Below are 15,577 nucleotides of genomic sequence, written 5' to 3' on the forward strand. Positions count from 1 at the left end.
AGTTACATAGTAGATGAGGTGGAAAATAGACATACGTCCATCAAGTTCAACCTATGCTAAATTTAGACGACAGATACTTTATCCTATATTTGTACTTACAGTATATTGATCCAGAGGAAGGCAAACAAAAAACCCCAGTGAAATATCATTCAGTGATATTTCATAATGGGAAAAATAAATTCCTTCCTGCCTACAAGAATTGGCAATCAGATTACTCCCTGGATCAATATTCTTCCCATGTTTACTTATTTGGTATATCCCTGTATACCTTTCCTTTCTAAAAAGACATCCAACCTTTTTTTGAACAAATCTATTGTATCTGCCATCACAGTCTCCATGGGTAATGAATTCCACATTTTAACTGTCCTTACTGTAAAGAACCCTTTCCTTTGTTGCTGGTGAAATCTCCTTTCCTCCAACCTAAGGGATGACCACGAGTCCTTTGTACTGCCCGTGGGATGAATATTTCTTTTGAAAGCTCCTTGTACTGTCCCCGAATAAATTTGTATATAGTTATCATATCCCCTCTTAGGCACCTCTTTTCTAAGTTGAAGCTAGGAAACATGCTCCGATCTAAGTAAGTGCCAGTAGTAAAGGCCCATGATTGTTCTTCTCATTGATAAGGATGCAGCATGCTCTTGATAGGAGTTCTCAGCATAGTAACTCCGGAGTATGTTTGGACCAGCCTAGTGCAATCCTGACGGAATAGGTATGGACTTTGGAAGAAGTTTGCAATACATAATGGCGGGCTGCTAATCCAAGAGCCTGAAGTATATGCCTGAAAGGCCTATTCGACAAGTGGGGGAGCATTTCTTACTCTATGCAAGAGACAGTCAATGTATCCTTTACTATGGGTAACAATTTAAGTACCTCCACAGCGTAGGAGTGAGAGCTACTGGGGGATGAAGTATTGATATATACTATTGTTTGCAATACCAGTGGAGCATTAGTGACCGCTATTAAATAAAGCACCTTTTTGTTTTATAAAAGTTCCTGGCACTCATCTTTTTCCTATCTGCATAGTGGAAAAGCATGCCCAATCTCAAACTGTGAGTATTGGTAGGTTGCCAGGGCAACTGACTAGAGGCTGTGTAAAAGGGGATTACTTGTAACAACTATGTTGCAATATACACAACTCTGTCTGCTTCAGAGCAGGGAAAAGAATGTAACTTTAGCTGGGGAGGGCTGGCAGTCTGAGAGCAGGAAAATTACAGAGAAATAAACAATCCTTTTTCAGGACAGATCTAAATAATTTAAGTAATGTTACAGAAAAAAACTAAACTCAGCTATGGAGACATCAAAACTACATTGCCAGTTACATGAGTGGCACCTTGTGGTCAATTTGTCGAACTACAGCTAAAACAATACAGAATCAAGTAATAATAGAGGTAATTTGTTTAAGTTTGTACTAGATTTAAATAGAGTGATTCCTGAATATGGTTGTGCTAGAGCTTTTAAGACCTCATATGCTCTCATGATTTTCATATCTTTATAATGTAAAAAATAATTGATCCAGAACTGGGAGATGTCCTATAGTGGTCAAGGAATGATGGTACTGGGCTATATATAGTGTTACAATTTCTTTATTTACAAACCCAGACTATATTTTTATTTATACACCTCTAATGTCTGTTTAATTTGTTGGGAAAGGGAATGTACAGTATTTTAGAAAGCCTCTCTCCCTTTCTGTTTTAATTAATATAGATATTGTTCAAATCATTCCCAGAACTGGTCAAACGCTTGCAGCATTTAGGCCAGTGATTCCCAACCAGGGTTCCGTGGACCCCTGGGGCTCCTTGAAGCAGTCTCAGGGGTTCCTCCTACAGACCACAGACCCCCTCCCTCCCTCCCCCCCCTGGGGGTGGGGTTTTTTGGTATGTATTTTGTAGGGTGGATTGAGTGAGAGTGGGGTAATTGACCAAAGGTAGGGGCGAGTGAGAGAAGAGAGGGGGGCAGGAGGGAGTGAGTAAGGAAAAGAGGGAGTAAGAGTGAGACGCAAGGGATAAATACATGCAAGGCGGGGAGGGGGGAGAGTTAGTGAGATGGATGGGACAGAAATACATGGGTAAAGGGTGGGAAATAGAGGTGGCTCGTGAGGTGTGAAATGTTGTGACTGACCCCTGTTGAACCTAATATGTGTCAGCCAGATAGGGGTTCCCCGAGATTTTTCGAAATACTTCAAGGGTTCCTCCAAACAAAAAACATTGGAAATCACTGATTTAGGCATAGTACCTCTTTTTTTTCCCCTGGAAGATGTGGGGAAAATTAATGAAACAAACAAAAAATTAATTTGTTACTTTATTGGACCATTGAATAGTATATAGCAGAAGTAGCCAATTCAAGTCCTCAAGGGCAACCAACAGGTCAAGTTTACAAAATATCCCTGTCATTATGACTGAGCCACCTGTGCTAAACCAGGGATATCCCGAAAACCTGACATTTTGGCGGCCGTTGAGGACTGGAGTTGGCCATTCCTGGTGTATAGTACAAAGGGCTCTTCATTTATTTATCATGCGCAATAATGCAATGAGATACATAAAATACTATACAATGACATGCACAGGGAGACACATAACATACAGTACAATGATATACACAATAAAACACACACAGGTACCCAGCAACCTCTAAGGAACCCCAAAAATTACCACATAATATAATAATATAATATATATATATATATGTCAATTGGAGTGCTTGTGGGCGTGGCTAAATGTATGCAACAAAGAAGCCCAAAGCTACATCCAATATGACAAAAATACACAGTGAAATACCTATATATATCTCGAAAAAGGGTCATTTAGTTAAACCCTTTGACCAACGCCTTATAAGCCTGATAGCCACACCAAGGCATGACCATTAGCAGATCCTAACACTAACTGATTAAAATTCTTATTTACCTCTATAATTAGAGGTAGAATGATTCTAATTCTCATTTTTCCTCTAATTATAGGATGTAACTGACAAGAGGGTCTGCTGCATGGCTGGGGCAACAAGATGCCTAACAGAAGTGTGGAGGTGGTAGGGTGGTTAAATGATGCTGTAACTGGTAGGGTGCCTAGTGGATTTGTGGAGGGAGCATTGTACTCAAAAGATGTTTGAGAGCAGCATGTAACCTGAACAATGCTTGATGGGTGTGTGTCAATACAGACCTTAGAGCAGCAATGTGTTCTTTTTTTAAATAAATCAGTTCTGTAGTATTAGATAATACTTACTACCTTTTCTGAACTTTAGAATTCTACTCTTTGCTATTTTAATGAGTTTTAATATACTGAGTATCTTTTGATTTCTATAGCAGGCTTCTTTGTAACACTTTCCTGTTTGTCATAAATTGTTGCCAATATTCCCAGCCGTTTGAGCTGTAAACTGCTACAATAGCAATGTTACCTTCGTAATATAACAATACATTGTTGCTGCTCAGTTACACTGACTGAAGGGTTGATTGAAACTGAAAGGCAGCCATTTAGTGAACCCAGGGATGCAGGGTCGTTGCTGATCGATCACGGGAGAACAAATTAATTTGCAGTTTAGGTAATTAGCTTTCAATAAAGGTAATCAAATGCTGCATATATTATAACCAAACAAAGATTTTTTAAATATTTTTTTAAGCAGCTTGGCTTGCCTCCTTAATTACATCTTTCTCTGGGATTCCTCCATTATGATGTGTGGGGGCATCAGGTCAGGATTGGGTATGGTGGTTCAATAATGCACTTTTTCTTCCATGTGTGCTCATATTACTGCCACCAACATAAAAAAGTATAAATACACTTCTAGGAAAAGGGTAGAGCCTAAGGCCCGGGCCATAGAGGGGGGGAGCCGTGCTGAGGCGAGCGGACGCTGAGGCGAGCCTGCAGAAGCTGGGCGATTTCATGCCCATACAGGCGAGCCAGCGTCCGCGATCGGAGGTGGGGGGAGATTGTAGGGAGGCGGGGCAGTGACGTCGCTGGGCCAATCGCCTGCGACGCACTGACGTCGACGTCACGGCGCCGACGTCACGGCGCCGTGACGTTGACGCAGCCCCACTCTCATTGGAGGGTTTCAGCCGACAGAGCGCTGAAAAACAGCTTGGCGCTCGGCTGAAACCTCCAACTCCTCCGCACGCCTGCGGACGCTCGCGTGAGCCCCCTCTCAAGGCATCCTCATTGAGGATGCAGGGGCTCAGCGCGGAGCGTCCGCAAACCTCAGCACGGCCTGTCCATCTATGGACACGGCCTAAGTCTGTCTGAGGGGCAGACAAGGTGTTCAAAATGTTTTCTGGGAACAAAATGCTTAAAGAATGCACGAGGCCGCAGTGTCCCTGAAATGTAACTAAGGACAGCATAATACCTAATACATGTGTGGGGTTAGTAAAGTTAGTGGGGTTAGTGAGGTGCTCGAGATCACCTATTAAAAAAGGCACCAATTAGACTTACCCTAAATCCATATTCAAAAAAGGACACTAAAGTTGGACGCGCATGTGCGGTCGGCGCTCATTGCTCGCGCAATAAAAAAGCCGCACATGTCTGTGAAAATACAGACATATATACTTTGCCATTAAACAAAAGCCCATATTTCTTAGGCACATTATATTCCAACTCCAAAAAACAATGTGAAATGATGAAAAAACAAATTAATTTTGACCGCTTATTTTTCTCTGTTATGAGTTGTTCTTTTAAGTGGAAAAATAATACAATAATAGTTATTGTTTAATGTAGTGTTCTCATAACAGCTCACAGGGTCCCAGATTCACTAAAGGGTGATCATTTGTAACCTTTACTCCAATTCATATGACTTTTTGTGGATCAGCAGTAGGCTTTGGGTGGCTCCTAAAATAAATTAGCAGCCCCTGTCGGTCTACTAAGGAGGTGTCCCTCTGTATCTCCTCCCTCTGTCTCTCTCAGGGACTGAGTAGGTTTTGGGCTGGCTGCTGCTTTGGTATCTACGTCTGTGTATACTTGCTGCACAGAAATACACAGCCGCATCTCCAGTCTCTGCTTGTGCCAGATACAGAGAGGATTTCTTTGTCTCAGGTCTAGTCAGATTCCATCTGACTTTATAGCCTACTTCCATTGTAGCTTCTTCATTAGCTCCTGTTGAGAAGACCATGAGCTTCAGCCCTTCCGCTGGTTTCTGTTGGTACCAGAACATGTTGAAGTAGGTGTCATCATCCTGATGGCAAGAAATATTTACAGATCCCCCCACTGCACTAATAAGAGCGTTGTATCCTGAGTTACCAGCACACCCTGGCACAGGCCTGAGAAAGACACAGGAACAAGAAGAGAGCACATTTCAATGACTGAATATAAAATGGGACATACAGAACCGTCTATTAGTATAGAAATTCAAAGTGGTGATTGTAGAAAAGGCAAGAATATAACCCCCTTGATCACATGCCCAGGCAGCCAACTGTTTGGTTGGTTTTTTTTTTTTTACAATGTGTCAGTAATTCACATAACCTTTATTTTAGTTCTAACACTAAACTTAATTAAATAAATTCAAGCATGACAACAACAAAAAACATTTAGCTCAACAAGTCAATATTTTTCTCCCTAAGCTTCAGTCTCGCCATGGCTGTGCCGCTCAGTCAGTGTATGACCTTGGGCAGAGTCCTTTCACCTCGTCCTGTCCATCAGTCTGACCCCTAACAGTGCATCTGAGTGTAATCTATGGCATACGCCCTGTGCCCCTGAGTCTTACATGGGAGAAGGTTCAGGACCAGAAGCAGCAACAAGCGTTTCGTCATTTCACTGACCGGGACTGGGACTGTAAATTCTCCTGAAACAAATAATCCACGAATGATCAAATATCCTTCTGAAAGATTTTATAATAAAACATTTATATAAGAACACCCTGTGGTGTCCTGTCATTTATGAGAACTTCTACCCTACATAAGCACCTCTTAACCTAGCATTTATCTTCCAATTATAAGGAAGTGGGCATCTTTTTGCGTTTCTCTGACTGTACCCACTGCATCTCTGAAAGTCCCTGACAATACTCTTCCCTCTTGATACTTCTGACACTCCCTTGTTTCTTTCTCTTTGTCTATATCTGTAAACGTGTTGGGTTAGTGCATGTGACACGCAATATCACAGAGATAATTCATCATACACGTTTCCTTCCTCACACAGGAAGTGGCTTTTCTTATCTCTCTTAAGTGACTAACTGACTCCGGATCACCTCCAGGTGTTAATGACGGGCAGCTTGTCTTACTTAGGGCAGCTGTTGTAAATGTCTAAACTGACTAAATCTCCCCTGTTACTATGTGAGGTGGCCCCATGGACTTCTTCAGCCCAATTTGTAAAAACCTGTTTCTGGATGGAGATTTGTGTATGATTAGAAGCCAGGTGACAGTACTACTCATCTCCAATGTCTGTGATTTACAACCCACCCCATCTCCTCCCCTTTATCAGCCACAGATACAGATTGGAACAGAGCAATTGTTTACAGTTTGGGTGACAACGGGTGGAGCTGCAGAACCATGTACAAAGCCATTCACATCTAACACATCTGTGACTTTATCTTGCGCCTGGTGAAATGTAGATTCATTAGACAGTAAAGACTATAGGCCCTAATTTAGATCCCTCTTAAAAGTATCATATCTCCATGGCACTGTGAGCCATCAGCTGGTTTAGCTCACACTACTAGAGCTTTTATGGGTTCTAGTCCTGTTGGGTCTGACACCATTCCAGTCATTAGGTTGGTGCTTTAGGCCAATCAACTCTATATAGATGGTATGGAAATCTTTTGGAAGTGTAGGATGGGACTCATTTAAATATACTTTGCATATCTCCCATGCAGGTAACTCAGTGTGCTCCTTTTCAGCATAGGCATGTCTAACTCATCTATTTGAGGGGATATATACAATTGGAACACTACTAAATTTGAAAGTCCCTTTCCCTCTCCTCTCTCTATCTGAGCTGCAGAACCATATACAAAGCCATTCACATCTAGCACATCTGTGACTTTATTAAGCAAAGGCCTTTTAACTATGTGTCATTCTTTCACAGGGCTATTATTATGTATAATTATAATATTATTATTTTAATTAATTTACATCTCTTCAGGTACACTCTTCAGCTTGTACAGCTGCTGCTGCTGTTTTCTCTCATGTTCATGTAATGTAATGCAGTTTTGTGAATTCTAATTGAAAAGGATTGTGAGATGGCATTCTCTAGACTAGGAACATCTCCCCCTGGAGGTCTGGGTGGGAAGTATCCTGTCTCTTTCCAGGGGTGCTCAAACTTTTCCCCTTTCCCCGTGCACACCCCTGCCTGCTCTCCTTGGCGCCTCGCACCCACCCCCTCCCCCCGCCAACTCGACCTCGGCGTCAAATGATGCACGGGCTCGTGTCATCACATCACCATGGTAACGTGATGTCACGCGACTCAGCGGCGTCATTTGATGCCGGGTTGCCAGGACGATGTGTCACTGGAAAGGAAGGTAAGTGTATTATAGAGGCCTCGCGCAGACCCCCGGCATTTAATTTAAATGCCTGGGGGGAGAGCGCGGGACCTCTATAACTGCCATGCCCCCCCCCTCAGAAAATCTAGCGCCCCTCCCCCCCCCCCAGTTTGCGCACCGCTGTCTTCCCTGTACCTCTCTGGCCATGTTACAGCCTGTGCAGGGCTGAGCTGCAGGGTTTCTGCTGGTGTCATCATCGTGATGGCAAGAAATATTTACAGATCCCCCTCCCGCACTAATAAGAGCTTTGTATCCTGAGTTACCAGCACACCCTGGCACAGCCCTAAGGAAGACACAAGAACAAGAAGAGAGCACATTTCAATGATTAAATATAAAATGGGAAATACAGAACCATCTATTACTATAGAAATTCAAAGTGGTAATCATAGACAAGTCAAGACTATAACCCAGGATCACATGCCCAGGCAGCCAACTATTTGGTTGTTATGTTTTGACAATAAGCCAATTTAGCTGAAAATCACAGAAGGCCATTTTTAATTTGTATTTACTAATAATAAAATTATGCATATAAGTATATGTATGTAGCCCTCATGACTTGGGCCCTGGTATTTCCCAGTGTCTGTTATGGGGCCAGATCCTGAGACGTGATTGGATGTCCCGCAGTGATTGGATGTCCCGCAGTCAGATCCTGAGATGTGATTGGATGTCCCGCAGCCAGATCCTGAGTTGTGATTGGATGTCCCGCAGCCAGATCCTGAGACGTGATTGGATGTCCCACAGCCAGATCCTGAGATGTGATTGGATGTCCTGCAGCCAGATCCCGAGACATGATTGGATGTCCCGCAGCCAGATTGCACCTGTTTCCAGACCTCATTTTTAGGATCTCACTTGTGGGTCCGGATCTGACCTCTTTATAACCTCTTATGTTTTCACAAACACACACAAACCTGCACTTGTCCACCCAAACCTGCACATGCGCACACAAACCTGCACACACACAGAAACCTGCACATACACACAAACAAACTTGCACACACACACAAACCGGCACACACAAACCTGCACACATGCGCAAACCTGCACACACACCTGCACGCACTGTTGTCTAGAACGCTGTGCACCCTAGGTCATCGGAACATTTCTCTTGCACGAGAACGTCTCCACGTATTTTCTTGAAACGCCTTTGTGTCTCTTTGTTAACTGCCATCAGGAGGTTGTTTTCTCCCTGGACATAACGAAGAACAGTCTCTTTTGGCCTTGAAAATCCCTTTATGAAATGTCTCTGCGACTGTCTCTTTTTAGACGTGTGAGAGGACAGTCTTTTTGTCCCTTTGGCTTCACCTGCAGGGTGCAATCTTTTGCAGCTGTACCAGCCATGGCGGCTGGCTGCTCTGCCACCTAGTATTTACGGAAAGGAAGGGCTGTACGTCTCAGTTGTGCCATTGCTTGCAGGAGAATTGTCCAATTGTTTCTCTTAGTTTGGGCGATACTTTCGTCGGTCACCTTCAGGAGGTTACTTTCTTCCTTCGGTGTGTTGGTCGTGTTCTGAGGTAGTTGCCGGGAGGGTCCTTGCGGTCGCCTCTTCCTTGGCGTGTACGTGTGATGACTGCTGGTCAGTGTGAGGGGCTGTGTTTTCCCGTGCGGGTGTACCTGGATTGCGAGCCTGTTGTAGTGCATCCGTGTACGCGCTGTTGTGTGGATCACTGTTCCGGCTGTGGCTATCCAAGGTAGCGTGTACCCTTGGTGGAACAGCGCCTTTTCCACGTGGATCTAGCAAGTCTTCGGTGTCTGTGGAGTCACCCCCGTTGTGTTAAGATGGTGCGCTGGTATTTACGCTGAAGAGGCTCCTCACATAGTCCTCAGTGCGTTGGACTGGATCCTCTGAGGCTATCCATCTGTACGGTTGCTCCCCGCTGTCCTGTCTCGCAGCTGCTTCTAAGACTTCAGCTTGGGCTATGGCGGCGGCGTCCTCTTGTTTGCTTAGAGCTTCTAGATCCGCGTCCAATTCGTCCTTTCTACGCGCAGCGGCGGCGGCATTGGCGGCGGCATTGGCAGCGGCGGCGTCATTGGCAGCGGCGGCGTCATTGGCAGCGGCGGTGGCATTGGCAGTGGCGGCGGTGGCAGCGGCGGCGGTATTTGCGGCATTCTGCTCCTCCTCTTCTATGCGCGCTTTTTCTGCCCTTACGACTGCCTCTCTCCGACTATATTCAGCCCTGGCACGTGCGGCCTCGGTGGTGGCTTGCGCTTGCGCTCGCGCTGGATGCATTAGATTGCGCTGATTGCGCTGACCTTGATGAGTGCCTGGATGTGCTGGAGCGCTCTGATGCGGTCTCCAGCAAAAGGTCCTTTCTCTGGTCTTCGGCCTCAGTGATAGTAGTCTGCACGAAGCCGTCGCGCTCCAGGTCGGTTGCCTCCTGCTGGTCACGTTCACTGAGGCTTTCTTCCATGTTGATTCTTTTCAGGTAGGCGAGATATGTTTGTGACAGCATTTGGTAGCGTTTGTGACTTGACCTCAATTGTGCTATAGCTGTTTCTCCTGATCGCTAGTACTTGCAACGTTACATATTTCATGACCAGTGTCCTCCAAGGCCTTCTCTAACCTTTCGCGGTGCGTGTCAATGTCAGCTTCATATTATTCGCGGGCCTTTTGTGTGAGTGTGACTATCCGTTTAGGCCTTGCATCTGCCTGTGCCTGTGGCAGTTGTGCGGCGGTCTCTGTGTCTGAATGGTCACTCTCCTGCGTCGTGTCTGGTGGCGATCTGAGTTCTGCCATGCTGTTGGTGTATGAAGGCCTTTAGCCAATGCGTGTGGCGTGCGGTCTGTTACCTGCGTCAGCGATGGGCGACTGTCTCAGATAATGCCGGGCGGTGTCCTGCAGCGTTCAGCTTAGGGGTAGCTGTACTCACAGGTGTCCGGTGGCTCTGACCCGTGTCCTGGCGGTTGTCCGGTGGCGTGGCCCTTGGTGGTGCTAGCCATGGGACGGTGCGCAAGGGTAGGTGAGATGGTAGATCCTCACTGTGTAGCTGTGCAGAGGGTGGACTCAAACAGAAAAGGCAATCAAAGTTCTGTGTATAATGTACTGTCTGTCTGCAGTGCTGCTGCCTTGTGTGCAAAGTTTGGGCTCTGTGGTATAGAGCCTGCTGCTCTGTTTGGCAGTGTAAAGCTGCTTGCTGTTTGTAGAGCTGTTTTCCTTGAGCTGGTGTGCAGAGACTGATATGTATCTGACAGTGTAAATTGCTTGCTTGTCAGTGTGCAGAGACTGCTCTGTATTAGCATAAAGGCTGTGAGTAGCAGCTTTTGTGTGTGTCCCCAAAGCACACAATCTCCTTTTCACTATTCTGGACCCAGGGTCATGTCTAGGGTATGAATGGACCCAGATAGCTTCAACTCAGCCCCCTTTCCAAAGCACACCAAGTCCTGTTATATTTTCTTCACTTTATTAGGAAAGGAGCAGTATATACAGGCACTTGTGGATGTAATGGTGTTGTAAGGGAGTGCTTCTCTATAGGTGCTTCATAGTTAAGGGCAGGTGAAAAGGATTGGGCCTTGCCGGGAGGAGTATAACATAGAAGGGGTACCCACTCAATCAGTGTCAGGAAGTAAAAGACAGTGAGGGGGATCTGGGAGACAGGAATGGTTTAGGGACAGACCAACTGTCAGCAAGACAGGGGGGAGGGCAGAATAGCCCATTCTGAGAAAAGCTCTCAGGGGTTGCTGTAGCAACTCGCTGGCTACATGCTCAGAGGCAGAAAAGGCAACATAGTAATATATCACATTAACACAATTTGTTTGATAAGGATACGTGTGTGTGTGTGTGTGTGTGCGTGCGTGCGTGTGTGTGTGTGTAGAGCAAATACATGCAGCTGAAACTAAGCAGCTGACAAGCAGAAGCTGCAAGGGGGGTCAAACAAAAATATGATTCTTGTTCCATGACAGGGGAGGTTAGAGGACAGTATGATCTGTACTGCAAGGTGGGTGAGGGAGTACAGGTAGTGTATGCCCCATGGTGGTGCTCCTTTTTTTCTGATACATGAGGATGTGGTAGTGACAACTGACAACTGAGGTGGTAGTGACCTTCCGATAGGGGCTCTGTGCATTCAGACTAACAAACTTGCCGCACACACAAACCTGCCCATGCACACAAACAAATTTGCACATACACAAACCCACACATACATGTTGCTCCCCCTCTAGGGAGTACTAAGTTATGTATGGAGTTAACGGTCTTAATTGGTTAATCGGGTGGGATCACTGGTATTGCCCTTCCCCATCATATGATGTAGGATGACTGTGCAGAAGTAATTGTCCCTCTCTGTATGTCTTGTGACCGATGATGCCACCATAGAGAGATAGCAGGGTATATATAGCTTCGCCCTATGTTCTAGAAGTAGGTTCCTCTGAGTTCTGGCAGAGGGCCTCCCCGTGAGTCCTGTAAATATGTTTTTTAAATATGTAAATTAAGAGTGTCGTGTCACTGTTTTTATTGTTTTCAGTTAAGGGAAGTGCCCTATATAGTTAGCGCCTATAGTAATGGCCCAAGGTTGTTCTGATTCGTGAAGTGGAGTGAGCGGGGCTCAGCAGGGAGTTTTCAGAGTAGTAACTGTGGAGCATAATCTGATCTGCCCCACCGAAGGTCCTTAGTAAACTCCCAATCCAATATGCATGGACGAGGTTTGCAGTACACAGTACTGGGATACTGATCCCAGAAAGCAAGGCGGATTCCTGGCAGGGGCCCACCCGAGATTGGGTATTACTGATGCTATGCAGGAGATTGCCAATCTAACGCATACTAAGGGAAACAAGCATAAGTACTTACCCAGCACAGGAGAGAGAGCTGCCCAGGGGAGTAACTTTATGATATGCCCCCAGTTAATATGTCTAACGTGAAGTATGTCCTTCTATGGTAAACCTTATCAACAGCTGTGAATAAAGCTTTTTTTGTACTATAAAAGCCAATCCTTATTCTAACTGCATATTCACGCCCAGCCTTCAAGTTGTTCTTATAACAGGGGATCTCTCACACAGCCCCTGCTCAATGTATAAAGTTGTCTTGTAGCAGGAGCGATCACTCACACAGCTTCTGCTTAATGTATAAAGTAGTTCCTATAACAGGGGTCTCTCACATAAGCCCCTGCCTTTCTCCAGCGCTAGGAAGCAGCTGCCCAGCATATTGAGTAGAGACCACAGCCTCTGCCCTTTGTTCGAGGGATAGGTCTTTTGCTCAGTATCTGCATTTCTCTAGTTAGTGAGTGTTATAACAGGGAGGAGTTTCTCTCCCAGTTCTGCACAGTCTCTCTCTCTCTTTCTCTCGCTGTGGATGCTGCTGGCGCAGTAATACACCGCACTGTCTCCCACTGACACATTTGAGATGCTTAGGGTGCTTTTCTGAGCACTCTCGGGATGGATAGTTATCCTTTCCACATTGAACGCTTCCTCCATGGTGGGATTTTCTGTGTTATATGTGTATCCAATGAGATCCAGTGGCTGCCCTTTCCTCTGACGGTACCAATATTTAGTGAGATAGCTGGAGTCCTGGTGCTCACACATCAGTGTCACGTTCATCCCAGGACCAGGCAGCAGGAATTCAGGTTTCTGGACAACATCAGCAGCGAGACAGACAGCTGGGAAAAGAGAGCAACAAGAACTGTCAAAGACTGCTGTCTGTCTCTCTCCCTCTCTGTGTCTCTGTCTCTGTCTCTCTGTCTCTCTCTCTCTCTCTTTCTCTCTCTCTCGCTCTCTCTGGGGGTGATGCACAAAGCAGTGATAAGTGCTTTTAAGTAGCCATTATAGCAGGTTACTGCACTGTTATCACTGCTTTGTGAATCTCACAGCAGACAGTATCACGCTATAAAGACAGTTATCTCACTTAAAAGCACTTATCACTGCTTTGTGCATAGCACCCAGAAACCCCACTTATCATTGCTTAGTGCATAACCCCCTCTGTCTCTCTGTCTCTCTGTCTCTAGCTCACTTTATTCCTCTCTGTCTCTCATTGTTTTTGTGTCTGTCATTATTGTATTGCTAATTCAAACAAAAAGACAGAGACATAAGCAACATAATGTGATACACAAGTGTGCCGTGACACATACAAATCAAGTTTACACATTGAAACAAGCACCAAATGGCACACACAACACAAAGGGACACATAATGACAATCATGCAATAATAAACACACAGCATGTGGGGATCATGCAATGACATGTATATTACACACATACAATCACAGGCACAGTGACATCCACACACCTGAGATCACACACTACACACAAGCACACCGTGCTATACAGTACTAATTAGCCCTCCTCACAGTACAGCCACCGCAGGGTGATGAATAGACACAGAATGTGTCTCATCTTCTACGATTCCCAGAGTCACTGAGGAGCAAGGACCAGCCACCGAGTCTGTCACACCGGGACAGGAAATGACATCATTGCAGACTTTCCTTTACTTAAAAAAAAGAAGAATATTCCCGTTAACATAAAGAATTTGATCATTTTATTAAAGAAAATATTGATAACGCATATTCAATATATCATTGGTGATGTGTTTATTTGTTTATTGCCTTAACCTGCCTATATTTAATAACATCTTGAATAAAAATGTTTTAAAATAATGTAATTTAGCTTCCAAGGTGACAGCAGGTATGTAATATGTGTTAATGGAAGACGTCAGCAGAAGGTTTCACACATTCTTAGCATTTGCGTCTGATAGACTCACCAAATCAGCACATTTCCATTGAAATAACATTAATGGTCATAAGTCCCCAAATCTCCCTGATTTTAGTTGTTGCAGGAAAGTCTGGGGTGTCAGGAAGACAAATCTAGAGATGGGTTCAGTGCCAACACCATAATCCCTCCTCCATTACTCAGATCTGTGCCGCCGCACTGATCCCTCCCAGGAGATCTATACCTCACGTACTGACCCCTCCCAGGAGATCTATACCTCACGTACTGACCCTTCCCAGGAGACCTATACCTCACGTAGTGACCCCTCCCAGGAGATCTATACCTCACGTACTGACCCTTCCCAGGAGATCTATACCTCACGTACTGACCCCTCCCAGGAGATCTATGCCTCACATACTGACCCCTCCCAGGAGATCTATGCCTCACTATTGAACCATCCCAGGAGATCTATGCCACACGTACTGACACTTCCCAAGAGATCAATGCCCCACATATTGAACCCTCCCAGGAGATCTATGCCACATGTACTGACCCTTCCCAGGAGATCTTTGCCCCACGTGCTGACCCCTCCCAGGAGATCTGTGCCCCACATACTGACCCCTCTCTGGAGATCTGTACCCCACGTACTAATCCACGGGGCCAGCTACAATCATCATGGGCCACCAACAGGTCAAGTTTTTAGGATATCCCTGCTTCAGCACAGGTGGTGCAGTCTTCGACCTAGCCACTGATTGAGCCATCAGTGCTGAAGCAGGGATATCCTGAAAGCCTGACCTGTTGGTGGCCCTTAAGGACTGGAGTTGGCCACTGGATCTAGTTAATAGAAATAATGTTACTGATATAAAATTGCCATCGGAACATCATCTTCACTGCATTACCAGTTACATGAGTGACACCTTGTGGGCAAATTATGCAAATGTAGCTAAAGTGAATCCTGACCAGTGGGGGTGGGGAAACATGACCATCGGGGGCCTAGTGGGAGAGGCCTAGAGTGAGAGGAGGAGGGAAGGTGTAGGTTATTTAAGAGGCTCATCTCTACCTCTCTCCCTGTGCACCTCCCCAAAAGGTTCCCGCCCATGCACCCCTTTTGGGTGGTGAGGAATGGTGGGGATTGTTACTGTATCAGGTGTTGGTTTTGGTTGCATTTTGTTAATAAGTGATATGGATTATAAAAAAATGGGTAAAATATAGCAACATTATAATAAAAGAAGAAAGAGAAAGAAGTTATGTTGAAAGGTGACCGTTATGTTGAAAGGGTTGTCACAGCTGGAGTGGTGCGTACTGGTCAGTTTTGTACAGGTGGATAATTTGGAGGAATGTGAAGGATTCAAAGGCGATGGTCTTAGGTCAGGTCCAGGAGCGGCGGGCCTAAAGGGTGTCCTCCTAAATGGAACCCCAGGGGTTATTAACCAAGAGTACTCACTGGGTCAGCGGTCAGCATGATCAGGGTTTTAGGGCTACTTGCTGACCAGGTCTAGAGATGTTAAA

At 45.3% G+C, this 15,577-nt stretch overlaps 2 long non-coding RNA genes across 3 annotated transcripts; both read right to left on the reverse strand.

Annotated features, from left to right (window-relative positions):
• Window positions 1–4,975: 4,975 nt before the first annotated feature.
• On the reverse strand, window positions 4,976–12,638 carry LOC142501657 (uncharacterized). 2 transcript variants are annotated; one of them, XR_012803535.1, is made up of 4 exons: window positions 12,218–12,638; window positions 7,576–7,723; window positions 5,677–5,754; window positions 4,976–5,109 (listed from the first exon to the last, which is right to left on the reverse strand). It is a non-coding gene; the product is annotated as an uncharacterized LOC142501657 (long non-coding RNA). The 2 variants fall into 2 exon arrangements; XR_012803534.1 differs by having other exon boundaries at window positions 7,576–12,638.
• A 247-nt stretch (window positions 12,639–12,885) lies between these two features.
• LOC142501656 (uncharacterized) lies at window positions 12,886–14,272 on the reverse strand. Its single transcript, XR_012803533.1, has 3 exons — window positions 14,121–14,272; window positions 13,650–13,850; window positions 12,886–13,022 (listed from the first exon to the last, which is right to left on the reverse strand). It is a non-coding gene; the product is annotated as an uncharacterized LOC142501656 (long non-coding RNA).
• Window positions 14,273–15,577: the final 1,305 nt, after the last annotated feature.

Source organism: Ascaphus truei, chromosome 8 (assembly GCF_040206685.1).
Source record: "Ascaphus truei isolate aAscTru1 chromosome 8, aAscTru1.hap1, whole genome shotgun sequence".
Classification (NCBI taxonomy): domain Eukaryota; kingdom Metazoa; phylum Chordata; class Amphibia; order Anura; family Ascaphidae; genus Ascaphus; species Ascaphus truei.